The sequence below is a fragment of the Jaculus jaculus genome, chromosome 12, assembly GCF_020740685.1.
Source record: "Jaculus jaculus isolate mJacJac1 chromosome 12, mJacJac1.mat.Y.cur, whole genome shotgun sequence".
Classification (NCBI taxonomy): Eukaryota; Metazoa; Chordata; class Mammalia; order Rodentia; family Dipodidae; genus Jaculus; species Jaculus jaculus.
Window position 1 is genome coordinate 62,281,536 of NC_059113.1, and position 26,858 is coordinate 62,308,393.

General features: G+C 41.6%; 1 protein-coding gene and 1 pseudogene across 1 annotated transcript in view; one reads left to right on the plus strand and one right to left on the minus strand.

Annotated features, from left to right (window-relative positions):
* The window catches only part of Znf668 (zinc finger protein 668), a 704,021-nt gene that overhangs the window by 369,379 nt on the left and 307,784 nt on the right, over positions 1–26,858 (minus strand). The gene's annotated exons all lie outside the window — the stretch shown is intronic.
* Positions 10,399–11,885, plus strand: LOC101607619 (annotated as a pseudogene).

Below are 26,858 nucleotides of genomic sequence, written 5' to 3' on the forward strand. Positions count from 1 at the left end.
GGACTATGGCAAGGCTATCCCTAATAACACCTGAATTGTTGACATAGAAACAACATTGCACTCCTAAAGCCTGACAGAGTCCCCCTTGCTGTAGGAAAAGTGTAGTCCCCTTCTGTTTTGTAGTACCACCTCAGCCAGTGAATCCAGGGACCAACTGTTGTGAGTGATGGACTGACTTTTCTAATTGGGCAAGATCAGAATCTATTAGGTTAGTTAAGGCCTGATAAGTCTGGTCTGCTTTAATTAAGGCTGTAGTACCAGTACCAATCCCTGCATCTATACCAGTCCCTACCAAAGATGTAAGAAGGATTGCTGATATTCCAAAATCACATTTCTATCTATAATGATGATATTCTAGGGTTTCTATATAATCATCAAAGGGGAGGTGGTAAACCTGCAGAAACAGAGTAACTAGGATACATAGATCAGTAGTGTTTTGAAGGATCTGCAGGTGAATACAAGGAGTTAGTCCCATAGTGCATGCAAACCAAGTTCCATTAGGGGGCAGCAGATAGGAGTTACCAGTGTCTGCAGTAACAGTGTGATTACAGAGATGTTTGAGTTGGGCAAAGTTATCCAGTTTTCTTCCTGCACCTAGTACACATAGTCCTTTCCCAGTGACAGAGTGTAGGGTAAGGACTGGGGATTTCCCCATGAACATCATGGTGGGCCTCTCACTGGGGTTGACAGAATTCCTGTAGTGGCCCAGCCAGTACAGTCAGGGGGTCGTGGGTCTAAGCAAAGCCAACAGTCCTCCCTAGTGAGGTTAGTAGTGGAGTTAAGGAACCCATAAGTGAAGTTGGGTTACTGTAACTCAAATGCCGGGAAGCATCTGAAACCTTGGGAGGTGGCATAGCCAAGGGCATATTGGTGCTCCTGGCAATAGAACCATCAAGGATTGGGGAAGATAACGTGAGCTGTTGTGGGATGGGAGGTAAGGTCAAAACAGGATTTGGTCCAACAGGTACTACAGCAGCCTGGGTGGTCTCTAATGGTTGGACATGAAGTTGTAGGGTGACTAATGTCCCTGGCTCCTTTCCTGATATGTATAACATTAATCCCCAGTTTTTATCAAGTTCCCATTTAGTGGTAATTTCCCCCTTATCAGTAAATGTAATCAGTAGCTTATTACATCATTGGGATAGCAAGAGATCCTAATAACAGTGATGTGATGTCTTTATGGGGGGGGGCAATAGATAGTTCCCGTGGAGTCACATCCTCATGAGCCACAGTAATATGATTCTGTGCCACCACAATTAGCTTGTTGCTCGGGGTTTCTATCATGACCAGGGCATACATAGAAAACCTGTCCTTTCATATTAGTTCAGGTATCAGGTGAGTTACATCCATAGGCTGGGGAGGTATCGAGTTCCCCACCATCAGCTATGTATGCATAATCCCAGGAGTCTCCTACTAGGTCACATAAATCAAATATCAAATTGGGAAACCAGGTTCCAGGAGGTGCTAAATGGGAAGTAGAGTTGACTATTTTCCCTGTGTCCATTAGTGAGCATCCATGTGAGATTATAGGGTTGATGTGGGTTTACAACAATAGAGGTTATTAAACAACAAGAGATTATCATTACATGAAAAGATTTAGCCATCATTAAGTCTTAGTTTCTAGCTTATGAATCCTTAGTTTGAGTGGGTCTTGTGAATGTGCAACGGAACACCACAGTCCAGGCTTTTCTTCAAGGGTGCAGTCATCTGGGTGGTTTGCCTGTGGGTCAATAGGCTTCATGTGAGAGTGGTGTATCCAGGTAGGAACTCCGTCCACTTTGATTGCAGTTGGAGTGGTCAGGACCACAGTGTACAGTCCTTTCCAGCCAGGTTCAAAAGTCTCTCTCTCTGGTGTCTCTTGGTGAGCACTAGATTTCCTGGCTTGAATCCATGGGATGTGGGTGAAGGTGTCTTCTCATAAATGGCCTGTAGCTGAGGCCAGAGTTGTTCTTGTACCTGGAATAAAGCTTGTAAGGAGGAGAGGAATCTCTTGTCATCAAATTCAGTTAACATTTCTGCTTTTATATTTGGTAACAAGGGTGGAGGTCTTGCATACATGATTTCAAAGGGAGTCAGCCCCATGGTATAGGGGGAGTTTCAAACTCAGAAAAGGGCAAAGGGAAGGAGACATTCCCAGTCACTTCCAGTTTCAAGGGTTAATTTAGTTAGGGTCTCCTTTAAGGTCCGATTCATTCTTTCTACCTGTCCTGAACTCTGGGGACAATACACACAATGAAGCTTCCAATTAGTCCCCACAATTTTAACTGCATCCTGGGTTACCTGCGAGATGAAGGCTGGCCTATTGTCTGATCCCAAAAGAACAAGTAAACCATACCTTGGAATGATGTCATCTAATAGTCTTTTAGCCACAGTTGAAGCTGGTTTGGAAAGGCTTCAGTCCAACCTGAAAAGGTGTCTATAAACACTAGTAAATACCTGTACTTGTACAAACCAGTTTTTATTTCTGTAAAGTCAATTTCCAAGTTTATTCCTGGCCGGGTCCCCCTTTCCCTAGTTCCTGACTGAGAAACTAAGCTTTGTGCATTTACCAGGCAGCAGGCATGGCATCAGGCTATGGCTTCTGTTGTTTTTTGTCTCAAGTCAAAAACTTTAAGGTGGGCCCGTCTAAGTAAGTCCTCAATCTTCTGTCATCCTAGATGAGTACTCTGATATATTTGTCTGATGAGTTGGCTATCAAAGTCTGACGGGAGGATAATCCTTCCATCAAGAATTTTATGCCATCCTTGTTCTTTATAGGCTGCTGTGCAAGTCTCAGTCCTCCATAGATCTGAATCAGTGTGGGTTGGTTAGCAGACAGATTCAGGTTCGCTGAGATAAACTTCCAGATCAGGCACAGTTATGGAGGAAGGGATTTATTAAAGCTTACACATCCAGGGGAAGTTCCATAATGGCAGAAGAAGCTGGCCTGTCTTCACAGGCCCAAACAGAGAGCATGAAGTACAAGCTTAAAGGTCAAAAGCCACGGCACTCTTCAGGAATTCTAGCTAGGCACACTTTGCATATCTTTAGATTGAAATCTGAAACCCACCACCACACCTTAAGATCACCCAGTGACATTGCCTCCAGCCAGGTAGCCAGCAGATGCAAACTACAAACAATAAAGAACTGAATATATCGGGGGCCATCTATTCAAACCACCACAGTTGGCATTTCTGGCAAGGTGGGTGCCACCACTGGAGGTAATTTTGCCACTAGGGAAGTAGCAACCTGGAGGGCTGCCTCTCATGCTACGTTGTCAGCTGTGTTGTTCCCTTTGGAAACAGGATTCTCCCCTTTCTGGTGACCAGGGCAGTGCATGATTGTTATTGCTCTGGGGAGCCATATAACCCACAAGAGGTCCAGAATTTCCTGTTTATTTTTAATGGTTTTTCCTTCTGCTGTCAATACTCCTCTTTTTTTTTTTTTTTTTTAATAAATGGCACCATGAACAAGTACCATTGCAAAAGCATAATGGCTGTCAGTATAGATATTAAGTCTCTTTCCATGGCCTAGTTGCAATGCCTTGGTCAGGGCTATCAGTTCAGCTTTCTGTGAAGATGTACCTGGAGGGAGGGCTTCTGACCATAAAGTTGTTTCTTTCATTGTCACTGCAGCTCCTGCATACCAGACACCATCCTTAAGGAAGCTGCTTCCAACTGTATACCAGGTCAGCCCTGCCCCTTGAAGGGGAATGTCTTTGAGATCTGTTTGGGTCCCTTGTAAACTGCTCAAGATCTCCAAGCAGTCATGTATGGGACTGTCTAGATCTGGGTCAGGTAACAGCATTTTGGGATTGAGGGCCTGACTGATGGCAAATTGAACCTGTGGGGGGGTTGAGAAGAAGAGCCTGATAATGAGTCAGTCTGGCATTGGTCAGCCCCTTGTCAGGGGGCTGCTTTAGCACTCCTTCAATAGTGTGAGGAGTAGTCACATTAGAGGGAGAAGTGTAGAGTTTATATTCTTCCTCCAGTGACATAGTTAACACATGTATAGGACCATTCTGGTTAAGAACCTGTACTCCCTCAGGGTTGAAATGGATTTGTGCCCCCATTTTAGTCAAGAGGTCTGGCCCCAAGAGTGGATATGGGCACCCAGGGATGACCATGAATGAATGGGTTACCTGTCCCATTCCTAAGTCCACTTTTCTTCAGGTAGTCCATGAGTATTCATTTGTCCCAGTGGCCCCCTAGACCCATGTCTTTTTGGTGGACAAGGGTCCCATGGGCTGTTTCAGAATCAAATGTTGGGCCCCAGCGTCAACTAAAAAATCTACTGGTTTCCCCTCCACCTTCAAGGTTACCCAGGGCTCATGGAGGGGCGTGAACCCTGACACCCTCAGTCACTGAGTTCTCCTATCTCCCAAACTTTAGGACTCTTTGTCTTTCTTTTGTGGACATTCATTTTTCCAATGTCCCATCTCTTTACAATAAGCACATTGGTCCTTTTGGAGATGGGGTCAGTATGACCCTTCCCCTCTTGATTAGGGTGTTGGTCTGCCCCTGTTTCTCCCATAAGCCATGTTCTTCAATTCCCTTGGGTCAGAATTTCCTGTGGCAGCCAATAATATTTTGGCCAGGCTTGTCTTCTGGAGTCTCCCTGTTATTATAAACTTTTTCTGCTATTGCTACTAGCTCTGACACTTTCTTACCCACAAAACCATCCAGTCGTTGGAGCTTTCTGTGGATGTCTGTCACTGCCTGGTTGACAAAAGGCATGTTAACGGCAGACTATTTTTCTCTTGCTTCCGGGTCCAGAGGTGTATAGGTCCGGTAGGCTTCTAGTAGCCTCTCTAAAATGGCCCCCAGTCACAGGTGGCTTCTCTCCACAGGAGTCAATTTGCTCAAAATTATGTGGATTTCATGACAGAATAAAAGGAAAACAGAGTGTTTTAAAAATAAATAAATAAATAAAAATAAAAAGCTTCCTCCATACTTTGTATAACCTGTCCTACCTTAAATAAATTTATGGGCTTCCTAGCAGGCTCTCGTTGACCCCCCATTAGAGTTTGGTGGTAGGCTTTGAGTCTCTCCTTACTTTCAAGGCTGTTGGAGTCCCAGTCAGGGTAGGTCAGGGGAAAAGCCACATCTATGATGGCCTTCATGACTGTGGGTTGACTGTTAAGTCCAGGAACTAGCTTGTGAGAGGTGGCTAGAATTAGCTCTCTTTCCTCTGTTGTAGAGAGAACCTGAAAAAGCTGTTGACAATTGTCTCAAGTGGGCTGGGGAGTTATCATTATAGAATTTAACAAGTCTAAGAGGGCCAAGGGTTTCTCAGAAAATTTTGGATTCTGCATCTTCCACTTATACAGGTCACTGGTAGAAAAAGGAATATAAGTCACAAACTGTTGGCTGTCCTAATTTTTTTTGGGGGGGGGGCGAGGGGTTGTTGCTTGCAAAGGCAGTGCGACCACAGTGGAGTCTGCCTGTCTTGCAGCTGGAGCTCGTGTGTGGGGAGGACTGATCATGTTTCCTCCTTCTTCCCCAGGACCCTGATCAGCAGCTTTCGCTTATGGTACAGGCGGTGCGGGGGCAGATACATAGAGAGGCTGGTAGAGATCCTCCTCGGGGACAAAGGGAGGCAGGACTGCCGGATTATGATCTACCAGCAGTTTTGGTTGCCTGATAGGCAGTATGGCTGGGGCTGGCAGAAAAGCATACTTACAATCATTCTTATGAATTCCCTGTCTAGCATTTCATTAATTCAGTCTAAGTTGTGGTCATTACTTTTGGATAAGTTATATTGTTTTCATTGTTTGTGTTTCTTATATTCCTGAATTAAAATTTTTCCCATCTTGGGTTACTTCATTGTTTGGATTTTTTTTTAAATTTATTTATTTATTTGAGAGCGACAGACACAGAGAGAAAGACAGATAGAGGGAGAGAGAGAGAGAGAGAATGGGCGCGCCAGGGCTTCCAGCCTCTGCAAACGAGCTCCAGACACGTGCGCCTCCTAGTGCATCTGGCTAACGTGGGACCTGGGGAACTGAGCCTCGAACCTGGGTCCTTAGGCTTCACAGGCAAGCGCTTAACCGCTAAGCCATCTCTCCAGCCCTGGATTTTTTTTTTTTAATCAACTGTGTTTTCAGACATGTAGGTCCAAAATTACATCTTCAGAGTAGGAGATCAAGGTGCCAAATATGGCTTATATTTTAATTCCAGAGCAACAGTAATAGTGACCCCAGCTGGTGGATATGCCTGAAATGCAAATATCTTCATAGAGAAATAACAACAGTGAGCTGATGGGTAAAGGAGCAAGGCTGATGTGAAATCTGCTGGAGTTTGGGTTACATAGAAGTGGGAGGGGTATAGAGTTAGGATGAGGATTAGTATTAGCTTTGAAAAAGATGGCACAAGTGTCTAGTTGGAATACTGTTTGGTGCTATAGGTTTTATTTTTAAAAACATTCAATATTTACTTATTTGAGAGAGAGAGAGAATGGATGCACCAGGGCCTCTAACCACTGCAAATGAACTCCAGATGCATGTGCCACCTTGTGCATCTGGCTTACGTGGGCACTGGGGAATTGAACCCAGGTCCTTAGGCTTTGCAAGCTCTCCAGCCCCTACTGTAGATTTTAAAGGTTGTTGAGGCTATGGAAGGTTGAAGTTATGGAAAATAAATAGGGGAAGATAAGGAGGAGAAAATGTGGAAAAGATGTTGGAGAGAGAGGGAAAATATATAAATTGTATGTGCGAAGAGTAATAGAGACATCCAAGTGATAGACTGGGTGAAGAAAAATACAGAACAAATTTGAAACCCAACTGAACAACATACAAACACCAACAAAACAAGCATGGAATATGCATAAGCTCAAGGCTGTCCTGAACTGCAGTGCCTTCTAGGTCAGCCTGAGCTAGTGAGATTGTGCCTCAAAAATAAATAAATAAATAAATAAAGACACTAAAATTAAGAAATAGCAAAAGTGAGGGCTGGAGAGATGGCTTAGCTGTTAAGCACTTGCCTGTGAAGCCTATGGACCCCAGTTCGAGGCTTGATTCCCTAGGACCCACATTAGCCAGATGCACAAGGGGCACACACGTCTGGAGTTCGTGTGCAGTGGCTGGAGGCCCTGGCACACCCATTCTCTCTCTCTCTTTCTATCTGACTCTTTCTCTCTGTCTGTCATTCTCAAAAAAATAAATAAACAAAAAAAATTTTTTAAGATTTTTTTTTTTTTTTTTTTGCTGATTGCTGGATTGCAAAGGTTCCTAAGGGAGATCACAAATGACTTAAATAGGGCAGATAGTTTCCAGACAGAGAGTGACAAAGGTAAGGCTGACAGAGAGGACAGAGGCATTTTGTAAGTCAGGGTGGAGAATTTCAGTTTTATTCAACATGCAAGCAGAAGTTATTGACGACTGATGAGCCTTTGGTCCCTTGTAGTCTTAAGATGCCCCACATAAGGTCCCTGATTTATTTTTATTTTTGGTGTTTATATATGTATTCATGTGTATGATTCCATGTCTGCACATTCCATGGCATGTATGTTGTCAGAGGACAACTTCAGGTGTTGGTCCTCACTTTCCACCCTTTTTGAGGCAGATTCTTTCATTGTTCACTACTGTGTTACCAGGCTAGCTGGCCTGTGGGCTTCTGGTCAGTTCTGTGTCTATCTTTCTTCTGATTGTAGGTGTGATGGGATCACAGAAGTCTGTGCTACAGAATCCAGCTTTTTATGTGGGTTCTGGGGATCTGAATTCAGGTTCCCATGCTCCTGAGCCATATCCTTAACCCAAAGTCACTTTTTCTTTTGAGGAAGCCCAACAAACTGGCCTTTTATTATTACTAATTGTTTTATTATTTTATGAGAGAGGGAGAGAATTGGTGTGCCAGGGCCTCTAGCCACTGCACCCAAACTCCAGACACATGTGCCACCTAGTGTGTATGAGTGACCTTGCACTTGCATCACCTTGTGCACCTGGCTTACATAGGATCTGGAGAATTGAACATGTATCCTTAGGAAGCACAGGCAAGCACCTTAACCACTGGGCAACTTCTCCAGCCCAATCTTTTTTAAGTATTTTATTTATTTGAGAGAGAGAAAGAGAGGGGGGGATGGGCACACCAGGACCTCCAGACACTGCAAACGAACTCCAGATGCATGCGCCCCTTTGTGCAGCTGGCTTATGTGAGTCCTGAAGAGTAGAACCAGGATCGTTTGGCTTTGCAGGCAAATGCTTTAACCACTAAGCCATCTTTCCAGCCCAGCCCTTCTTTTTTTAATGAGAGCAAGCAAGTGCAAGACAGAGAAAGAGAATGAGTGTGCCAGGGCCTCCAGCCACTGCACTCGAACTCCAGATGCATGTGCCCCCTTGTGTGCATGTGCACCCTTGTGCATGCATCACCTTGTGAGTCTGGCTTACGTAGGATCTGGGGAGTCAAACATGGGTCCTTAGGCTTTGCAGGCAAACACCTTAATTGCTAACCCATCTCTCCAGCCCCCAAAGTCACTTCTTGATAGCTTTATACAATTTTATTCCTGGCCTAAAATCTGTTAACATTTTTCTCCTTAAATATGAAAGTCTTCCAAGCTTCAAGTCTTTATAACTGATCCAGGAAGGGAGAGTGCCTCTGGATCTGTGGTAACCTGTATTGCTCAGGTAACTGAGGTCCTTTAGCCTTGAGATCCACATTAGCATTGTTGGGTTAGAAGTGTTTGCTGAATTCAACAGGATAGATGCTTTGGGAAAGGTTGGGAAATCAAATCCATTCAAGCATTAATTACACCAGTATGACCACAAAATTACTAACAAAATAGGTCACAAGCAGGTCACGGTGGCACATGCCTATGATTCCAGCCCTCGAGAAGCTAAAGTAGGAGGATTACAAGTTCAAGACCAGTCTGAACCACAGAGTGAGACCTTGTCTCAAAAAATGAAGAGCTGCCTGGCATGATGGTGCATGCCTTTAATCTCAGCACTCAGGAGGCAGAGGTAGGAGGATTGCCATGAGTTCGAGGCCACCCTGAGACTACATAGTGAATCCCAAGTCAGCCTGAGCTAGAGTGAAACCCTACCTTGAAAAACTGAAAAAAAAAAAGAAGAGCTACTGGGCATGGTGGTGCACACCTTGATCCCAGCACTTGGGAGGCAGAAGTAGGAAGATTGCCATGAATTTGAGACCACCCTAATACTACATAGTGAATTCCAGGTTATCCTGGGCTAGAGTGAAATTTCTGCCTTGAAGGAAAACATACACACGCACACACATGCTAGGGCTACAATGCAAGGCTCTGGGTTCCATCCCTAGTACCACACACACAATAAAAGGCCATTAATGCCTTGTGATAAGCAGGGTAAGCCAGAAAGCACTATTGCTTTTATTTTGGGAGATTTTTCCACTTCATAATAAATGAATCCCTTCGGTATTTATCTTCTTTTTCTTAGTAGTAGAATTCATATGTCAGCCACCACAGAAGATTGATATAATTCCCTGAGTTTTGGCTGCTATCTTTTGCAGTGTGACGTTGCTGATTCTTTCATAGAGTGGTGGAGTCTATTTCTCTACTGCTGTGAGTCCAGGCTGGTCTTGTGGGAGATGTGGGAGATGATAGATCCTGGAGAAATGCTACAGCTTCTGACATCACACTCTGGGAACACTGAGACCATAATACCATGATCTGTTCTGCCTACTGGAGAGCAGGTGGCCACATAGAGAGGTAGATGACAGGTATTACAAATGACCATATGTCAGGATATCATCACACCTTAGCTTCTAACAGTGGTCACAACTACGAGATGCACGTGTGAGGCCATTGTGGACCTTGCAGTCCAGTCCAGTCATCTGAAAACCTAAGCTGTGGGGAAGCCCCTTGGAACTCCTTACGTTGTCATCTCACAGAACTGTGATGAGTGGCACAACACCAGGGTCTCGGTTTTCTGCGTTTTGGAGTGGTTTCTTATGCCAGAATGGATAATTCACATGGCCACCTAACTTCACAGCATCTTTCCTGGCTTTCATTGCTGTTGGGGTGGACAGATATCTAGGCTCTGGCTATAGGGATGTGAGTGGACATGAGTGAGAGACTCTGGGTTCAGGCTCTTTGAGATAAGGAGCTTATTTACCATATTGCCAGCAGTTGAAAAGCAGCATCATGGTGTGTCATTTTGAAGCCAATAATGCCAGAGTGAGACAAAATGAATCCAGATCCTCATTATGAGGAGCTATGAGCAACTACCTTGTTAGCTCCAGGCCATATATAGGAAATCATAAAATAAACACTGCAGTAGTAAACTAAACTTACATACTTACATACTTGATTCCTTACATAACAAACCAAGTCTGACAATACATGGGACTTATAAAAACCTAACTTAAAAGTACATTTTTGGGCTGGAAGCCACTCCCGCGAGGTCCCGGGCCCCAGGGTGCTCGCTCAGGTAAATATTTCCATAACCTTATGGAGAGAAAGGACAAAGAGACATGGCTTGATAACATTTCTGTTACATTTCTTTCTTGAAGGACTTGCACAGAAATGAAACTCTGGATCACCTGATTAGTCTGAGTGGGGCAGTCCAGCTCAGACATCTCTCCAATAACCTGGAGACTCTCCTCAAGCGGGACTTCCTCAAACTCCTTCCCTTGGAGCTCAGTTTTTATTTGTTAAAGTGGCTCCATCCTCGGACTTTACTCACGTGCTGCCTCATCTCTAAGCAGTGGAATAAGGTGATAAATGCTGTACAGAGGTGTGGCAGACTGCGTGTAGAAATTTGGGCTGGCAGACAGATGATTCTGTTCAGGACGCTTGGCACTGGAAGAAGGTTTATTTGACGGCTATTCTGAGAATGAAGCAACTTGAGGACCATGAAGCCTTTGAGACCTCATCATTAATTGGACATAGTGCCAGAGTGTATACACTTTCCTACAAAGATGGACTTCCCTATACAGGGTCAGATGACTTGTCTGCAAAACTATGGGATGTAAGCACAGGGCAGTGCATTTATGGTATCCAGACCCACACTTGTGCAGCGGTGAAGTTCGATGAACAGAAGCTTGTGACAGGCTCCTGACTGGCCTGCTGGGAATGGAGTACCGGAGCCAGGACCCAGCACTTTCGGGGCCACACCCAGGCAGTGTTTAGTGTGGACAACAATGATGAACTGGGTATCTTGGTGAGTGGCTCTGCAGACTTCACTGTGAAAGTATGGGCTTTATCTTCTGGGGCATCCCTGAACACACTCACTGGGCATTTGAAGTGGGTCACCAAGGTGGTTTTGCAGAGGTGCAAAGTCAAATCTCTCCTGCATAGTCCTGGGGATTATATTCTCTTAAGTGCACACAAACATGAAATCAAGATTTGGCCAGTTGGGAGAGAAATCAATTGCAAGTGCTTAAAGACGTTGTCTGTCTCTGAAGATAGAAGTATCCGCCTGCAGCCAAGACTTCATTTTGATGGCAAATACATTGTCTGCAGTTCGGCCCTTGGTCTCTACCAGTGGGACTTTGCCAGTTATATTCTTAGGGTCATCAAGACACCTGAGGTAGCAAATTTGGCCTTGGTTGGCTTTGGAGATGTCTTTGCCTTGCTGTTTGACAACCGCTACCTGTACATCATGGACTTGAGGACAGAGAGCCTGATTAGCCGCTGGCCTCTGCCGGAGTACAGGAAATCAAAGAGAGGCTCCAGCTTCCTGGCAGGCGAAGCGTCCTGGCTGAATGGACTGGACGGGCACAATGTCACCGGCTCGGTTTTTGCCACCAGCATGCCTGACCACAGTATTCACCTGGTGTTGTGGAAGGAGCACGGCTGACACCATGAGCCATTGCCACTGACTGACTTTGGATGCCAGGGCTGTGGGTTTTGGGTGCAACCTCTGTGGCAGCCGACTGCATGAACCAAAGTTCTCACCTAATGGTATCATCACGCAGTGCACAATCATTTACTGATGTTATCCAGGGGCCAGGGCTTGGGTGGGGAGGGCTTGTTTTATTGACATACACCGCAGCTTGCTAATGGGGCACACCGTTGACTTCATTTGTACTTAGTTATGTTGGTCAGTATAAGAGGAAACATTTTAGGGTTTGTCATTCTTGAGTGGAATACTAGTTTTAAGTAAAGAAAGTTAAATGATTCATTAATCTGCTAACTGGTTGCCTATGAAATCACAGTCTCTTATTAAAAGCTTTTTACCATAAAAAAAGTACATTTTTGTAGCCAGGGATGGTGGTACACACCATTAATCCCAGCACTCAGGAGGCAGAGGTAGGAGGACCTCCATAAGTTCAAGGCCGCCCTGTGACTACATAGTGAATTCCAGGTCAGCCTGGGCTACAGTGAGACCTTACCTCAAACAAACAAACAAAGTACATTTTTGTAACAAGGCTTTATGATGGTGTTGCTACCACCAAACGCTACCATTGAAATGTTAACATTTCAATCCCCTCCCTGTTATCACTATTTATGATGTGACCAGAACCCCAAGTGGAGGGTCTGGGAGTGTTTCCCTCCATCCATAATGGATGGATGACCATAGGCTGCTGGGCTGTTTTCTCCTTTGGAAAGTATTAGTCACTTTTCTTGTCACTGTAACACAATATCTGACAGAAACAACTTGAGGGGAAATGACTTTATTTTTGCTCCTGGTTTCTGGAATGTCTGTCATGGCATAGATGACATCCAGAGCAGAGAAGGTCACATATGGTGGCTAGAGAAGAGACGGGGGTGCTGTTGTTCTGTTCTTAGTTACCCTGGTGCTATTCCAGGCCCCCAGCATGTGGGCAGTGTGCCCACGCTCAGTGTCTCCCCACTCTCAGTTAGTCATCTCACAGACATCCCACAGTGTGCCTCACCAATCTTCTGGTGAGTCTAAATGTAGTCACATGTACAATGAAGATTAACCATAGACTTCACTTGATCACCAAAGTTTATCCTTAATAAACTTTCTTTTTTATTTTTGGTTTTTCAAGGTAGGGTCTCACTCTAACTCAGGCTGACCTAAAATTCACTATGGAGTCTCAGGGTGGCCTCGAAGTCACAGCGATCCTCCTACCTCTGCCTCCCTAGTGCTGGGATTAAAGGTGTGCACCACCACGCCCAGCTCTTAGTAAACTTTGATAAAAGAGCATTATGGGGTAGGCCCTACACCTTTTCTTTTTTATCCACCTGCTTACAGAATTTCCTGATAGAGAATTTAACTGTGATCCTATGGCCATATCACCCTGAACGTGCCAGGACTCATCTGAGCTTGAAAGCTAAGCAGGGCCAGGCCTTGTTAGTTCTTGGATGGGAGAAATTAACTGTGACCTGTTTCCCTGTAGATGTGGGTGAAAGCTGATACAGGTGAAAACACTGGCTTTGCTTTTGCAAATTCTTAGCTCTTATCCACTTACAGCTTAGGAAGGAGATTTTGATGTGGCAACTCCTGGGCCCCTCTTTGAAGAGCTGTCTTGTCTGAATGGGAGAGACTTCTGTCCCTGGATGGTGGGGTGGGTAGGAGAGACGTGGGAGTGTAGTTAGGGTTAGTGACCGGCAAGCACAGGTAGTACTAATAGCTGGACTCTAGTCTCAAAGTGGGAACCAGTCTATGTGATTCATGTTCCCCAGCCTCCCGTTGGGATCAGGCTAAAGTAAGATTGTGGTGGAGACCTCACCGTTACTTTGCTTACTTCCTTGCTCTATTCTTTGTCTCTCACTTCCATCTCCTAAGAGCCTCCATCAATGAACTACCATTCAAATTCTCATCTCAGATTCCATATCTAGAAAGCCAGGCCCAGGAGATTGAAGAGAGCTCTGGCCCATCTGTCTTTTTCTTTTTCTTTTTCTTTTTTTTTAAATTTGAGAGTGACAGACACAGGGAGAAAGACAGATAGAGGGAGAGAGAGAGAATGGGCGCGCCAGGGCTTCCAGCCACTGCAAACGAACTCCAGACGCGTGCGCCCCCTTGTGCATCTGGCTAACGTGGGACCTGGGGAACCGAGCCTCGAACCGGGGTCCTTAGGCTTCACAGGCAAGCGCTTAACCGCTAAGCCATCTCTCCAGCCCCCATCTGTCTTTTTCTATATAGCTCATATCACAGTTTGAAAAAAGTTCAAGTTCATTTATTTCATTGCACTGGCTACATGATCAAGCCCTTGAGGGCAAGAGTGTCTGCTTTGTTCACTATTGTATTTGTAGGTCTTGGGCTGTGCCTAGCATCGGACAGGAACTCAATGGATACTTGTTAAATGAGTGAAGATTGTGACAAGATGAGTCAGCTAATTATAAGAAAGTGATTGGGGGCTGGAGGGATGGCTTAGTGGTTAAGCACTTGCCTGTGAAGCCTAAGGACCCTGGTTCGAGGCTTAATTCCCCAGGACCCACGTTGGCCAGATGAACAAGGGGGTGCATACATCTGGAGTACGTTTGCAGTGGCTGGAGGCCCTGGCGCACCCATTCTCTCTCTCTATGTGCCTCTTCCTCTGTCTGTTACTCTCAAATAAATAAATAAATAAATAATAAACATAAATTTTTTTAAAAGAAAGTGATTGGAAAAGGTAAGAAGGAAACTAATGGAAGATAAAGTTTATAGTTCTTTGTACAGATTCATCTCAGTATTGACTTATTTCTCTTTGTCTCTCAAATAAATCGATATTATTAAAAATGGACAATAGACCTGAGTAGACATTTCTCACAAAGAAGGTATACAAATGACCAGTGGAATATGAAACCATGTTTAATACCACTAATAGGAAAACAAATCAAAACCACAATGAAAGGAAGGAAGAAGGATGGTGGATTAAAGGACCCAGTGCTCTCCTAAATCTCTTGAGAGCCAACCAACATAGCAGTGTATAATGCTGAAATGCAACATTTCAAAGTTAGTGATGAGATAAAGCCTGGAATTATTAGATTTTAGAATTAGAAGAGAAATACTGATTCCAAACACTGACTGTTCCATGGCATTGGGGTGGGGGGGAGAGCTTCCCCATCAGTAGGTCTATGTCTCCAGTCTCCACAAGAACAGAACAAAGTGCCATACAAACACAATGCAAGAAGACAGGAGACCTGATGTCTTTGAGTAAACTTGCATCAGAGAACAGGTTTGCTGCAGTTTCTAGCATATTTATGCACTGTTGTAACGGGAGCCATCTTAAGAAGGGTCTTGTAATCCGACTTGACTATAGGAGCTCAGAAACCCTGCATTTTTGTATCTCCGAAGTCCCACCACATCTCTTCTGTATTGGTTCAGCTTGCAGCTACCTCAAGACAGTGTGGAGTCAAGTGATTGTGACCTTGACACAAGGTCATAGAGAATCCATGTGGTTGGAAGTAGCTGCCATTTTGAGAGAAACAGAAGAGCATTCCACTTACAATAATGGCCAACCCTGTGAAGTGGGGCTAGAGCAGCTGGGTGTGGATTCAGCTTTGCAGGAGCTGCACAATGCTGCCTCTGAGAGCACCAGGGTGGGGCTGACTGATCTCTGGCTTCTAATAGTCACCCTCACAGTGCAGGCTTGAAAGGAACCAAGCAGAGATCTTGGAAATGAAAAGCTCAATGAATTGAATAATAAGCCAGCTGAAAACTTCACCAATAGACTAGATACAGTGACATGAAAAGCTAGGCTTGAAGACAAGATTGACATTCAGACATCACTAAAGAACAAAAGCAGCTGGGCATGGTGGTGCACGCCTTTAATCTCAGCACTCAGGAGGCAGAGGTAGGAGGATCATTGTGAGTCTGTGGACACCTGCAGACTGCATAGTGAATTCCAGGTCAACCTGGACTAGAGCAAGACCCTATCTTGAAAAACAAACAAACAAAAAGACCAGAACATAGAAGATTTTGGACACAATTCAGGGTTTGGGCATAGAATAATAGGTCTACATGAGGGAGTTGAGATACAGGCTATAGTCATAGGAAACCTACTTAGTGAAACAATGTCAGAAAAAAACAAATCTTAGGAAATGTATGGACATTCAAGTACAAGAGGCAAAAAAAAAAATATTTTATTTAGCCAGGCATGGTGATACATGCTATTAATCCCAGCATTTGGAAGGCAGAGGTAGGAGGATTGCCATGGATTTGAGGCTACCCTGAGACTACCTAGTGAATTCCAGGACAGCCTGAACTAGAGTGAGATCCTACCTCAAAAAAAATTTATTTCGACTTCCGGTTAAGATGGCGGCGTAGGTACCACACCAAAGCGCCTGGGGGGAAAAAAGACCAAAAAACCTCAGCAAAATACACACTTTTACTAAATGTGAGGTGTATAGGAAACTGAAGCGGCAGCGGAGAAGTAGGAGAGATCCAGAGCATCCAGAGACCGCACAGGCCGGCAAAAGTGGCCCCAGCAGCTCCGCCAACCACGGCGGCGGCAGCGCACCAGAAAGCCACCAGACTTGGCTCCAGCCACAGGAAAAGCCAGGTGCGGGAGCTTCCCCTCACACCGCCCTCTCCGCAACTCAGGAAATGTGAGGGGAGAGCGGCAGTGAGCAGCGGAGGAGCAGACCGTGAGGTAGAAGAACACATGGAGCAGCGAGAGAACCAGAGCAGCTGCAGCTCCCTCCCCTCCCCCACTGCCTGAGCCCAGCTCCAGCGAACACAGCAGGGGTCCTGGGACCTGGCCACGCCAACTTGAGCCGACAGCGGGACCCAAGCAGGAGCAGAGTTTGGCAGCAACATCAGCAGCTCTGGAACTGGTACCAGCGGCCCCAGCAGCAACAGACCCAGGAGTGGCAGCAACGGCAGACCCAGGAGTGGCAAAAACAGCAGACCCAGAAGCAGCAGCAGTTCCAGCAGCGGGGGTGCTGATCTGCAGGGTTACAGTTGCCAGGCTTGGTTTGCCCCGCAGGAAAAGCCAGTGCCCAGCTCCAGAAATCAGAACAGCAGCCCGACAACCCAGGCAGCAACTTGACTGAGACCAAACTCATCCAAGGTAACTGGGTTTGCACCAGGGAAGGGTCTCACTTGGTTACAAGCTGACTGAGATTCCTCAACAGACCAGAAATCTTAACCTCTGTGTTGATAGAGGATCTGGTTGTTATAATAACTACTCTGGCATACATACTTGGGGCTGTTTTTGACTGAATGGGTACAGTGTTTAGTTAACTTTTAGAATCTACAGGTGTTTTATTCCACTCAGCCTACTTCAATACTCCCATAGCAGGAAAACTCAACCCCTAGGAGCACCTTTGTAGATACTCTCAGAGTCTTAAGAGCCACAGCTAACACCTTAAGCTCCTATCCTGAAAATAAATAACATCAAATCAATTGATACAGCTAAGAATACCCAGCTAGCTAGAAAATCCAAGCATTAACATAATCCAAGATGCAAAAATATATACATTATAACACAAGAAACACTAAAAAGCAAGACAATATAAATCCACCTAAAAGTATTAATGCATCAGAAATGACCTCCAGTGAGAACGAGTTAGAGGAAATGCCTGAAAAAGAGTTCAAAAGAATGATTGTAAATATGTTCAAAGAAGTCAGAGAACAAATCAAAGGAGTCAAAGAGGAACTTAAAGAGGAAATCAAAGGAATCAAAGAAGATGCAGGACACCAATTTCATGAAATAAAGAAGGCAATACAAGACATAAATAAGGAAATAGAAACAATAAAGAAAAACCAGTGAGAATTACTAGCAATGAAGAACACAGTTAATGAAATAAAAAACTCTGTAGAAAATCTCACCAGTAGAATGGATGAAGGAGAGGACAGAATATCTAAGCTAGAAGACCAGGTGGCAGATCTAATACAGGCCAACAAAGAGAAAGACAAACTTATAGAAAAGTATGAGTGGGAATTTCAAGATATTCGGGACACTATGAAAAGATCAAATATTAGAATTCAGGGCATAGTAGAAGGAGAAGAATTTCAATCAAAAGTCATAGTAGGTGTTTTCAACAAAATCATAGAACAAAATTTCCCCCAAATTGGGAAAGAGGTGCCAATGCAGATACAGGAAGCCTTTAGAACACCAGCCAGACAAAACCCAGAAAGAACCTCTCCTCGCCATATTATAATCAAACTTCCAAACACACAAACCAAAGAAAAAATATTGAAAGCAGTTAGACAGAAAAATCAAGTTACCTACAAAAGTAAGCCCATCAGGATTACAGCAGATTATTCAACACAAACTTTTAAAGCCAAAAGGGTTTGGGGTGATATATTCCAAGTTCTGAAAGATAACAATTGTCAACCAAGGTTACTTTATCCTGCAAAGCTATCCATTCAAAGAGATGGAGAAATAAGGACATTCCATGACAAAAGCAGGTTAAAGGAGTATTTGAAGACAAAACCAGCTCTACAGAAAATACTTGATAGAATCCTCCATGCTGAAGAAAAGGAAAAGCACACATATAAGGAACCTAGAAAAAACAAGCAATACTCAAATACTAGTTAACAGAAGAGAGCACAGGTAGAACCAGAACCACAAAAAAAAAAAAAAAAAAAAAAGGCAAACATAAATACACACCTTTCAATAATATCTCTTAATATCAACGGCCTCAATGCCCCAATGAAAAGACATAGGTTCACAGACTGGGTTAAAAAGCAGGATCCTACAATTTGTTGTCTCCAAGAAAATCACCTTTCTACAAAGGCTAGACATTACCTTAGGTGAAAGGTTGGAAGACGGTGTTTCAAGCAAATGGGCCTAGAAAACAAGCAGGGGTTGCTATCCTAATATCAGACAGGGTAGACTTTAGTCCGACGTTAGTCAAGAAAGATAAGGAAGGTCACTTTATATTGATTAAGGGCACACTCCAACAGGAGGACATTACAAGCCTAAACATATATGCACCTAACATGGGGGCTCCCAAATTCGTCAAACAAACACTATTAGAACTAAGGTCACAGATAACACCAAACACAGTGGTGGTGGGTGACTTTAACACCCCACTCTCATCAATTGACAGGTCATCCGGGGAAAAAATAAACAGAGAGGCATCTGGACTAAATGAGGTCATAGAAGGAATGGACTTAACAGATATATACAGGACATTTCATCCAAAGGCTGCAGAATATACATTCTTTTCAGTAGCACATGGAACATTCTCTAAAATAGACCATATGTTAGGACACAAAGAAAATCTTAACAAATTCAGGAAAATTGAAATAATTCCTTGCATTCTATCTGACCACAATGGAATTAAACTACAAATCAGTAGCAAGAAAGGCTATAGAGCATACACAAAATCATGGAAACTAAACAATACAATACTAAATGATGAATGGGTCAATGAAGAAATCAAAAAGGAAATCAAAAAATTTATAGAGTCAAATGATAATGAGAACACAACAAACCAAAATCTCTGGGACACAATGAAGGCAGTTCTAAGATGTAAATTTATAGCGTTAAGTGCCTATATTAAGAAATTAGAAAGGTCACAAGTAAACGACCTAATGCTTCGCCTTAAAGCTTTGGAAAAAGAAGAACAAGGCAAACCAAAAGTCAGTAGATGGGAAGAAATAATAAAGATTAGGGCAGAAATTAATGAAATAGAAACAAAAAGAACAATCCAAAGAATTAATGAAACAAAGAGTTGGTTCTTTGAAAGGATAAACAAGATTGATAAACCCTTAGCAAATCTGACCAAAAGAAAGAGAGAAGAGACACAAATTAATAAAATCAGAGATGAACAAGGTAACATCACAACAGATTCCAGAGAAATTCAAAAAATCATAGGGACATACTATAAAAGCATATACTCCACAAAGTATGAAAATCTGAAAGAAATGGATGATTTCCTTGATCTATATGACCTACCTAAATTAAATCAAAATGAGATTAATCACTTAAATAGACCTATAACAAACATGGAGATCCGAACAGTTATCAATAATCTCCCAACTAAAAAAAGCCCAGGCCTGGATGGATTCACTGCGGAATTTTACCAGACTTTTAAGGAAGAGCTAACACCATTGCTTCTTAAGCTTTTCCAGGAAATAGAAAAAGAAGGAATTCTACCAAACTCCTTCTATGAGGCCAGCATCACCCTGACACCAAAACCAGGCAAAGATAGAACAAAAAAGAAAATTATAGACCAATCTCCCTCATGAACATAGATGCAAAAATTCTCAACAAAATATTGGCAAACAGAATACAAGAATATATCAAAAAGATCATTCACCCTGACCAAGTAGGCTTTATCCCAGAGATGCAGGGATGGTTCAAAATACGCAAATCTATAAATGTAATACATTACATAAACGGGTTGAAGGACAAAAATCACATGATCATCTCATTAGACGCAGAGAAAGCATTTGACAAAATCCAACATCCCTTCATGATAAAAGTCCTACAGAGACTGGGAATAGAAGGAACATATCTCAATATAATAAAGGCTATTTATGACAAGCCTACAGCCAACATATTACTAAATGGGGAAAAACTGGAAGCTTTTCCACTAAAATCAGGAACAAGACAAGGGTGTCCACTGTCCCCACTTTTATTTAATATAGTTTTGGAAGTCTTAGCCATAGCAATAAGGCAAGAGACACACATAAAAGGGATACAAATTGGAAAGGAAGAGATCAAGTTATCATTATTTGCAGTTGACATGATTCTATACATAAAGGACCCTAAAGACAAAACCTACAGCAATGTAGCAGGATACAAAATAAACACACAGAAATCAGTAGTCTTCATATATGCTAACAACAAACACACAGAGGATGAAATCACAGAATCACTCCCGTTCATAATTGCATCAAAAAAAAATAAAGTACCTTGGAATAAACCTAACCAAGGAAGTAAAGAATCTCTACAATGAGAACGTTAAAACAGTCAAGCGAGAAATTGCAGAAGACACTAGAAAGTGGAAAAACATCCCTTGTTCCTGGATTGGAAGAATCAATATTGTGAAAATGGCAATCCTACCTAAAGCAATCTACACATTTAATGCAATCCCTATCAAAATTCCAAAGGCTTTCTTCATGGAAATAGAAAAAACAATCCAAAAATTCATTTGGAATCACAAAAAACCTCAATATCTAAAATAATACTGAGCAACAAAAATGAGGCTGGTGGTATCACCATACCTGATTTTAACCTATACTACAGAGCCATAGTAACAAAAACAGCATGGTACTGGCACAAAAACAGACATGTAGATCAGTGGAACAGAATAGAGGACCCAGATGTAAGCCCATGTAGCTATAGCCACCTGATATTCGATAAAAATGCCAAAAATACTCATTGGAGAAGAGACAGCCTCTTCAGCAAATGGTGTTTTGAAAACTGGATATATAATCTGCAGAAGGATGAAGGTAGATTATTCTCTCTCTCCATGCACAAGAATTAAGTCCAAATGGATTAAAGACCTTAACATCAGACCTGAAACTCTGAAACTGCTAGAGGAAAAAGTAGGGGAAACCCTTCAACATATTGGTCTTGGCAAAGACTTTCTGAATACAACCCCAATTGCTCAGGCAATAAAACCACAGATTAATCACTGGGACCTCGAAATTACAAAGATTTTGCACTGCAAAGGACACAGTGAAAAAAGCAAAGAGGCAACCTACAGAATGGGAAAAAATCTTTGCCAGCTATATATCTGATAGAGGATTAATATCTAGGATATACAAAGAACTCAAAAAGTTAAATAATAAGGAATCAAACAAGCCAATCAAAAAAAATGGGCTATGGAGCTAAATAGAGAGTTCTCAAAGGAAGAAATACGAATGGCATATAAGCATCAAAAAAAATGTTCTACATCACTAGTCATCAGGGAAATGCAGATTAAAACTACATTGAGATTCCATCTCACTCCTGTCAGATTGGCCACCATAATGAAAACAAATGACCATAAATGTTGGCGGGGATGTGGAAAAAAAGAAACCCTTCTACACTGCTGGTGGGAATGTAATCTGGTCCAGCCATTGTGGAAAACAGTGTCGAGGTTCCTAAAACAGCTAAAGATTGATCTACCATATGACCCAGCTATAGCACTCCTAGGCATATATCCAAAGGACTCATCTCATTTCCTTAGAAGTACATGCTTAACCATGTTTATTGCTGCTCAATTTATAATAGCTGGGAAATGGAACCAGCCTAGATGTCCCTCAACAAATGAATGGATAAGGAAGATGTGGCACATTTATACAATGGAGTTCTACTCAGCGGTAAAGAAAAATGAAGTTATGAAATTTGCAGAAAAATGGATGGACCTGGAAAGTATTATACTAAGTGAGGTAACCCAGGCCCAGAAAGCCAAGCTCCAAATGTTCTCTCTCATATGTGGATCCTAGCTACAGATGATTGGGCTTCTGCGTGAGAATGAAAATACTCAGTAGCATAGGCCAGTAAGTTAAAAAGGAGACATAAAGGGTAGAGAAAGGAAGGGAGGTGGATACTAAATGGTTGATATTGTATATATGTAATTACAATGATTGTAATGGGGGGGGGTAATGTGATGGAGAATGGAATTTCAAATGGGAAAGTGTGGGGGTGGGGAGGGAGGGAATTACCATGGGATATATTTTATAATCATGGAAAACGTTAATAAAAATTTTTAATTAAAAAAATTTATTTATTTTCAAGCAGAGAGCTAGAGAGAAAGAGAGAGAATGGGTATGCTAGGGCCTCTTAGCCACAGCAAATGAACTCCACATGCATGCACCACTTTGTGCATCTGGCTCAATATGGGTACTGGGGAATTTAACCTGGGTCATTAAGCTTTGCAGGCAAGTGCCTTAACCACTAAGAAATCGCTCCAGTCTTGCTTTGCCTATATCTTGAAGTGTTTTCCCTATGCTTATCCACTAGCAGTTTCAGATATTAAGGTCTTTGATCCATTTGGAATTGATTTCTGTGTAGGGTGAGAGATAAGCATCTAATTTCATTCTTCTACATGTAGATAACCATTTTTCCAGCACCACTTGCTAGAGGCTGGCTTCTCTCTGCTGTGTACTTTTGACATTTTTGTCAAAAACCATGTGGCTGTAGCTGCAAGGATTTTATCTGGCTCTTCTATTATGTTCCATTGCTCTACATGTCTGTTTTTGTGCCAGTGCCATGCTGGTTTTGTTACTATTGCTCTGTAATATACCTTGAAATGAGGTATGGTGATTCCTCCAGACTTATTTCTTTTGCTTTGAATACTTAAGGTCTTTTGTGCTTCCAAATAAATGTTAAGTCTTTTCTTTCTATTTATGTAAAGAATAGTATTAGAATTTTGATAGAATTTAGATTAAGTTTGCAGACTGCTTTTGGTAAGAGACCCATTGTTTTTACAATATTGATTTTTCCAATCTATGAGCATGGAAAGTTTCTTTACTGAGTGACTTAAAATTTTCATTTTACAGTTCTTTCGCTCCCTAACCTAGATTTATCTCAAGTCATTTTTTAAAAATATTTTTCATTTTTATTTATTTATTTGACAAAGAGAAAGAGGGGAAGAGATAGAGAGAGAGGGTGAATGGGTGCACCAGGGCCTCCAGCCACAGCAAATGAACTCCAGACACATGTACCACCTTGTGCATCTGGATAACATGGGATGTGGAATCGAACCTGGGTCCTTTGGCTTTGCAGGCAAATACCTGAACTGCTAAGCCATCTCTCCAGCCTTATCTCAAGGCATTTTAAAAAAATATTTTATTTTTATTTATTTATTTGTGAGAGGGAGAGAGAGAGATACAGAAATAGGAAGGTAGTCAGAGAGAATGGGCATGCCAGGGCTTCCAGCCACTGCAAACGAACTCCAGACACGTGCGCCCCCTTGTGCATCTGGATAATGTGGGTCCTAGGGAATTGAGCCTTGAACCACGGTCCTTAGACTTCACAGGCAAGCGCCTAACTGCTAAGCTATCTCTCCAGCCCTCAAGGCATTTTTTTGAGACATTTGTGAATTAGATTGTTTCCTTGATTTTCATCCTCAGCATGTTTGTTATTGGTTATAAGAGGCATACTTAGTTTTGTGTGGTAATTTTGTATCCTAACATTTTGCTGAAAGTATTTATCAACTCTAAAAGTTGTCTTTAGGCTCTCATGTATAGAATCATATCATCTGAAAATAAGGATAATTTGACTTTTTTTTCTCTTTGTATCCTTTTATTTGTGTATATTATCTTACTGCTCTAGCCAAGACTTCTAGCAAGACTTCTACTAAGAGTGGATAAGTGGATATTCTTTTTTCTTATTCCTGACTTCAATGTAAATTCATTGAGATTTTTCCATTTAATATAATGTTGGCTGTAGGTTTATCATGTATAGCTATTTATTATGTTGAAATACATTACTTATATTAATGTTTTCTTTGGAACTTTTATCAGGAAGGGATGTTGGATTTTGCCAACAGTCTTTCTGCATTCAATGAGATGATCATATGATTCTTGTTCTTGATTCTATTTGTATAATCCTCTATCAGATATATAGCCATATATATATATATGCATCTGGCTCAATATGGGTACTGGGGAATCTAACCTGGGTCATTAAGCTGTGCAGGCAAGTGCCTTAACCACTAAGAAATCGCTCCAGTCTTGCTTTGCCTGTATCTTGAAGATTTTAGTATATATCTTGAATGATATATATATATATATATATATATATATATATATATATATATATATATATATATATATATATATCTATATCTTCCCATTCTGTAGGTTGCATCTTTGCTTTATTCACAGTGTCCTTTGCAGTACAAAATCTTTGTAATTTCATGACATCCCAGTGGTTAATCTGTGGTTTTATTGCCTGAACAATTGGGGTTGTATTCAGAAAGTCTTTGCGAAGGCCAATATGTTGAAGGGTTTCCCCTACTTTTTCCTCTAGCAGTTTCAGAGTTTCAGGTCTGATGTTAAGGTTTTTAATCCATTTGGACTTAATTCTTGTAAATGGAGAAAGAGAGAATCTATTTTCATTCTTCTACAGATACATATCCAGTTTTTCCAACACCATTTGCTAAAGAGGCTGTCTTTTCTCCAATGAGTATTTTTGGCATTTATTGAATATCAGGTGGCTATAGCTACCCAGACTTATATCTGGGTCCTCTATTCTGTTCCATTGATCTACATGTCTGCTTTTGTGCCAGTACCACGCTGTTTTTTGTTATTATGGCTCTGTAGTATAGGTTAAAATCAGGTATGGTGATACCACCAGCATTATTTTTGTTGCTCAGTATTATTTTAGATATTCAAGGTTTTTTGTGATTCCAAATGAATTTTTGGATTGTTGTTTCTATTTCCATGAAGAATGCCTTTGGAATTTTGATAGGGATTGTATTAAATGTGTAGATTGCTTTAGGTAAGATTGCTATTATCACAATACTGATTCTTCCAATCCAGGAACAAGGGATGTTTTTCTGTTTCCTATTGTCTTCTGCAATTTCTCACTTGAGTGTTTTAAAGTTCTCATTGTAGAGATTCTTTACTTCCTTTGTTAGGTTTATTCCAAGGTCCTTTATTATTATTATATTTTTGATGCAATTGTGAATGGGAATGATTCCCTGATTTCATCCTCTTGTGTGTTTGTTGTTAGCATATAGGAAGGCTACTGATTTCTGTGTATTTCTTTTGGATCCTGCTACATGGTTTTAGGTTTTGATCAGCTCTAACAGTTTGCTAGTAGAGTCTTTAGGATCCTTTATATATAGAATCATGTCATCTGGAAATAATGATAACTTGATCTCTTCCTTTCCAATTTGTATCCCTTTTATGTGTGTCTCTTGCCTTATTGCTATGGCTAAGACTTCCAAAACTATATTAAATAAAAGTGGGGACAGTGGACACCCTTGTCTTGTTCCTGATTTTAGTGGAAAAGCTTCCAGATTTTCCCCACTTAGTAATATGTTGGCTGTAGGCTTGTCAAAAATAGCCTTTATTATATTGATATATGTTCCTTCTATTCCCAGTCTCTGTAGGACTTTTATCATGAAGGGGTGTTGGATTTTGTCAAATGCTTTCTCTTCATCTAACGAGATGATCATGTGGTTTTTGTCCTTCAATCCATTTATATAATGTATTACATTTATAGATTTTCATGTATTGAACCATCCTTGCATCTCTTGGATAAAGCCTACTTGATCAGGGTGAATGATCTTTCTGATATATTCTTGTATTTTGTTTGCCAATATTTTGTTGAGAATTTTTGCATCTATGTTCATGAGGGAGTTTGGTCTGTAATTTTCTTTTTTTGTTCTATCTTTGCCTGTTTTGCTATCAGGGTGATGCTAGCTTCATAGAAGGAGTTTGATAGAATTCCTTCTTTTGCTATTTTATGGAAAAACTTAAGAAGGAATTGTGTTAGCTCTACCCTGAAGGTCTAGTAAAATTCAGCAGTGAATCCATCTGGGCCTGGGCTTTTTTTGTTTGGGAGATTTTTGATAACTGTTCAGATCTCCATGGTTGTTATAGGTCTATTTAAGTGATTAATCTTATCTTGATTTAATTTAGGTAGATCATATAAATCAAGGAAATCATCCATTTCTTTCAGATTTTCATACTTTGTGGAGTATATGCTTTTATAGTATGTTCCTATGATTTTTTGACCTTCTCTGGCATCTGTTGTTTTCATCTCTAATTTTATTAATTTGTGTCTCTTCTCTCTTTCTTTTGGTCAGATTTGATAAGGGTTTATCAATCTTGTTTATCCTTTCAAAGAACCAACTCTTTGTTTCATTGATTATTTGGTTTTTTTTTTTTTTTTTTTTTTGGTTTCTATTTCATTAATTTCCTCCCTAATCTTTATTATTTCTTCCCATCTACTGAATTTTGGTTTGCTTTGTTCTTCTTTTTCCAAGGCTTTCAGGTGAAGCATTAGGTCGTTTACTTGTGACCTTTCTAATTTCTTAATATAGGCACTTAAAGCTATAAATTTACCTCTATAACTGCCTTCATTGTGTCCCAGAGATTTTTGGTATGTTGTGTTCTCATTATCGTTTGACTCTATAAATTTTTTGATTTCCTCTTGATTTCTTCATTGACCCAT